This window comes from Lathyrus oleraceus, chromosome 3 (assembly GCF_024323335.1).
Source record: "Lathyrus oleraceus cultivar Zhongwan6 chromosome 3, CAAS_Psat_ZW6_1.0, whole genome shotgun sequence".
NCBI classification, from domain to species: domain Eukaryota; kingdom Viridiplantae; phylum Streptophyta; class Magnoliopsida; order Fabales; family Fabaceae; genus Lathyrus; species Lathyrus oleraceus.
The window spans coordinates 295572494-295578536 of record NC_066581.1 but is presented as its reverse complement, the minus strand read 5'-3'; the positions used below and the strand labels follow the sequence as shown (position 1 = coordinate 295578536).

The 6043-nt window shown below is 24.7% G+C and overlaps 1 pseudogene; it reads right to left on the bottom strand.

Annotated features, from left to right (window-relative positions):
- Positions 1-461: 461 nt before the first annotated feature.
- Positions 462-1662, bottom strand: LOC127130938 (uncharacterized; annotated as a pseudogene).
- Positions 1663-6043: the final 4381 nt, after the last annotated feature.

The window sequence follows — 6043 nt, the reverse complement described above, 5'->3', positions numbered from 1 at the left end:
TAGGAAGTGATGATTCATTACCCTGTAAAAAACAATTACATCCATATAAACAAATGTTAAAACATAATGTATATTTTATACAACTCATTCAATAAAATTCTAATAATAAACAACGACATTTGTTGATATAATATAACTAATGAAAAACTTACGTTCTATAAGTTTTCAAAAACTTCTTTGAACATGACGTTTGTTGTAGAATTTAATGGATGGTTATCCTTGTCATGGATTAATATCTTAAGCCCTTTTTTGCTTTTGACCCTTGATATTGCAACATATAGTTGACCATGACTAAATACACTTCTAGGCAAATACAATCCAACATAATCCAATGACTGACCTTGAGATTTGTTAATTGTCATAACATTACATATAGTTATGGGAAATTACCTTCTAGTCATTTTGAATGGCCACGGAGATTGTGTTGGAGTCATATCCATTCTTGGAATATAGATAACCCCTCAAATATTCTTTCCAGATATAATCTTTGCCTCGATAACGTGGTTTGCCAATCTTATAACTATAAGTCTTGTTCCATTGCAGAGACCTTCAGGTTGATCAATGTTTCGAAGCAACATAATAGGGGTCCCAATCTTCAATTTAATCTTGTGGTTAGGTAGACCGGAAGGTGTAAGTGTATTCAAAAATTCCGGGGTCAAAACATCAAAAGCTTCATTTCCTTCACCGTCAAAAGTGTCTACAGAATCTGAACTTAAATATTCCTTTTCTTCACCTTTGGGAAATTTTTTGAAATTTTATTATTATAAATCTATGTTAGTACATATAAATATATGAATGTATCTATAAATATGTTTACAATGGATAACGCATACCTGATATGAATCCCAAAACGTATTGATTTATGATGTCAACCGTTTCAATTGTTTCTGCCAATATAGCTCTTGATTGCAAAAATTCTGGATTCTTGTAATTGTTAAGAAAATTCGGATATGTTTCACTAACAATGGCTTCTAGTGGATCATCATAGTTAGAAATTAAGAAATCATTTGGAATAGGAATATCCGTGTAACCATCGTTAGGTTCTTCCAATTTCCCATCGCCAACTTTTAATATCCAATTAGAAAACAATTCTAATTCAAATGTACTTGAAGTATTGCCGGCTTGTTGGAGTCGCATGTTCTTTGTAAGCTTCAGCACAATACAATGATCTCAGATGTATGATGAATTTATTGTAGAATGTATTATATCTGAACGGCTGCCCCTTGGTACAACCGGTAATATTTGCCGAAAATCTCCACCAAATACAATTACTTTCCCTCCGAATAATTTGTCAGAACAATTGGAACGCCCCATTATGTCTTTAAGGGTTTTATCAAATGCTTCAAAACAAAATTTGTGTTCCATTGGAGCTTCATCCGAAATTATCAACTTTGCCATTTTTAGTAGCTCTGCACAATCACTACCTTTGTCGATATTACATGTAGAAGACTCCATTGTAGGTATTGGAATCTTGAACATTGAATGAGCCGTTCGACCTCCTGGAAGTAGTAGTGAAGCTATGCCCGATGAAGCAACAGTTAAACAAATTTGTTTCTTTGATCTTATGTAGGAAGCTAGAGTTCTCCACATGTAGGTTTTCCCTGTGCCACCGTATCCATACAAAAAAAATACGTCTCCTTGTTGATTGTTTACTGCTTCCATTATTCGCTTGAATACACCTCTTTGCTCATCTAATTTAAAAAAAAGTACATAGCAAACTACTTAACCATCTCTCATCCTCATCCTGCCAAAGCAACTACTTAACCATCTCTTTCATATTTCATATGATATTTTTATTAAATTTTTTAGAGAAATCATTGAGAATCATCATGAGTTCTTTTTATATGGGTGCTTTTTGTAAGGATCAATTTCTTAAACCACAGCCATACAAAACATAATTAAACAATAAAAAAAAACGTAAAACATAAATACACTATTATTTTGCAAAAATAAATGAATAAATAAAAGTTATAAAATATTTTCAAAAACAAAGCTCAAAAGCATAACCTTTATGAAACAAAATCATTCATCTTCCAATACTATAATTCAGAATCTCAAATATTTCAATCCGCCATTAAGAAAGGTTTCAAAAAAAATCCGTTCTATACTAATAGAAAAAATTAATTATTAAGGTATCACAAAAAATTCATCATATATTAATAAAAAAATTAACCTATAATATTGTTTCATCTTTTTTTATTTTGCACATATTCATCCTTATCCTGCCAAAGCAACTACTTAACCATCTCTTTCATATTTCATATGATATTTTTATTAAATTTTTTAGAGAAATCATTGAGAATCATCCTGAGTTCTTTTTATATGGGTGCTTTTTGTAAGGATCAATTTCTTAAACCACAGTCATACAAAACATAATTAAACAATAAAAAAAATCACAAAACATAAATACACTATTCTTTTGCAAAAATAAATGAATTAATAAAAGTTATAAAATATTTTCAAACACAAAGCTCAAAAGCATAACCTTTATGAAACAAAATCATTCATCTTCTAATACTATAATTCAGAATTTCAAATATTTCAATCCGCCATTAAGAAAGGTTTCACAAAAAATCCATTATATACTAATAGAAAAAAATTAATTATTAAGGGATCACAAAAGTTCATCATATATTAATAAAAAATTAACCATTAATATGGTTTTATCTTTTTTTTTTTGCACATATTCATCCTCATCCTGCCAAGCAACTACTTAACAATCTCTTTCATATTTCATATGATATTTTTATTAAATTTTTTAGAAAAATCATTGACAATCATCATGAATTAATTTTATATGGGTGCTTTTTGTAAGGATCAACTTTTTAAACCACAGCCATACAAAACATAATTAAACAATAAAATAAAATCATAAAACAAAAATACACTATTATTTTGCAATAATAAATGAATTAATAAAAGTTATAAAATATTTTCAAAAACAAAGCTCAAAAGCATAACGTTTATGAAACAAAATCATTCATCTTCTAATACTATAATTCAGAATCTCAAATATTTCAATCCGCCATTAAGAAAGGTTTCACAAAAAATCCATTCTATACTAATAGAAAAAATTAATTATTAAGGTATCACAAAAATTTCATCATATATTAATAAAAATATTAACCTATAATATGGTTTCATCTTCTTTTTTTTGCACATATTCATCTTCATCCTGTCAAAGCAACTACTTAACAATCTCTTCCATATTTCATATGATATTTTTATTAAATTTTTTAGAGAAATCATTGACAATCATCATGAGTTCATATTATATGGGTGATTTTTGTAAGGATCAACTTCTTAAACCACAGTCATACAGAATATAATTAAACAATAAATAAAAAAAATCATAATATATAAATACACTATTCTTTTGCAAAAATAATTGAATTAATATAAGTTAGAAAATATTTTCAAAAACATAGCTCGTGTAATTCCTTACACAAAATAGTTTCACTCAAATAAAAATATATTTTTATATTACAATTATGTCTCTCCAACACACAAATATGCTCAAAAACATAACCTTTATGAAACAAAATCATTCATTTTCTAATACTATAATTCATAATCTCAAATATTTCAATCCACCATTACGAAAGGTTTCACAAAAAATTCAAATAGAAATATTGTAATGTTACATAAATTATATTTGTAAAAAATATATATTTTCTAAAAAAGAAAGGTATTCATGTACGAACAAAATGATTGGAATTGAAAAGGAAGAAATTCCTATAATCTTAATCAATAGAAACTAAAAGCAACACGTTAATCAAAAAAGATGAGATTGATAGACAAAAAAAATAAAAAATCTTACCTTTTCTCCTTTGCAACTCTGACACGCAAATGCGCTGATGGATGAACAAATCAACTGAAATTGAAATTGAAACGAAAGGATTGTAATCAACCTAAAATGATTTGTAAAGCTATATACTATTCAATTTTTGATTTTGTAAAAGATGATGAGATAAGTGGATGAAGAAAATAAAACACATACATTTTCTCCTTTTGAATTTGAAACTCCGCCACACCAATGCAATGGCAGATGAAAATTGATTATTATGGGAGAATCAAGGAGATTTAGGGTTAATGGAAATAGTGAAATACATTTAAAGAGTAAAAGAAACCGTAAAAAATGTCTTTGGAAAGATGAAATTGTGTTTATTGGTATTTGTAATTGAAAGGGATACAATTGTGTTTATTGGGTTCATAATAATTAATATATTTTCCTTTAAAATAGAGATACAATGTAATAATTATTAACATTGGATTAACAAATACCAATAATGCAAAAAGACAATTAGAGACTTGAATAACCATGTTTTATTAATTTTAATTAGGTTATGACGTAAATTTGGTAGTAATTAACTTTTATATATTAAAAGTAGATTAAATATGTTATTTGATACTTGATTTCTAGGTATTGTTTGTTGTGATTAGTTCTTAAGCAAGGATAACATATTTTGATTTTCAACAAAGTGTATTTTACTAATTTGAAATCTATTTGTCATGGATTGTGATAATTATTTTATTTTGATTTGTTTTTGTAATGCAGCTTTATTTTGTTCGCCTTATATCTAACGTCTGTAGTATTCTAACGAAACCGAAGAAACAAATTGTTAATTTGAACCAACACGCGAGGTATGAAGTTTTAAACATGATTATGCAAAATATTCAGGCTTATACCTCCTTTTTGAATTGACATATGATATTTAATAATATCTTTTCTTTATTAGTTCAAATATAATTCTTTTTCAATTATTTCATATTTGTAGCAAAAAATTGTATAGATAAAAAGTTTACGAAAACGTTAGAAATAAATTGTATAGAAATAAGTTCCATAAATTTATTTGAAATAAAATTATTAATAAAAGGTTTACAAAAATTGTATAGAAATAAGTTCCATGAACTTGTTTGAAATAAATTCTTAATATGCAAAATTATTTATTAAACTAAAATTATCAAATGTACTAAAAAAAGTTATCATTATCAATTTGTTATAAAATTTAATCAACTTTAATATTTTAAATTTAATCAATTTTCTATAAAAGTTACCAAAAAAGTTATCTTTATCAATTTGTTATAAATTTTTAACATGTAAGATTATTTTTTGAAAAATTGTTTCCCTTAAATAAATTAAATCAACTTTAATTGTTATACAATAACTTTAATTGTTATACAATTAATGGGAAGATAATATTATTTTATTAATAATATTATTCTATCAATACTATTTAAAATTCTTATTAGTGAGAAGATAATACAATTCTTACTAATAAGCCACTATTTATATTTTCATTGTTATATTTAATTTCTACTAATAAATTATTGTTTTTATTTTTATTTGTATCTATACTTGTTGATTTCTACAATTTTAATTTACTTATTGGGCAGAAAAATTATTAAATTTTTTAAATATATTTTTACATTTATTTTTAATAAATTTATCTAAAATTTTCTTTTTATGGTTTAATTAAAACTTCAACTCTTTTATTTATTTATTTTTTAAGTTTTAAATTTCATATACAAAATTTTGAGTTGATATGATCCTTAATAAAAATAAAATTTCATATGATAAATAAAAATTTACAAATAATTCAATTAAAAAAATAAAAATAATTAAAATTAAAATTATGAGGTTAAATAAATAATATCTAATTTTCTTTTTCAATAATTAATTATTTTTTCACATTTATCTTATATATAATTGTGGGCTCTACCTCTAAAAAAATATAGGAGCGTGGAACATTGGACTTACACACTATTTAATATATCAATAATTAATTTCATATTTTAATTAGCCACACATATTTAATCTTAATTATTGCCTAATTGAAAAATGAATTAAATAGAAACCAAAATAGTAACGATAATAATAAGAATTATATGCTATTAAATTTTCTTATTTTCTACAACAAATATTATAGAAATATATATATTTTATCCTAGTGGTGCATGTTAGTATATATATATATATATATATATATATATATCAATTATAAATTTTTCTATATTGATATATTTATATTTATATTTGTTT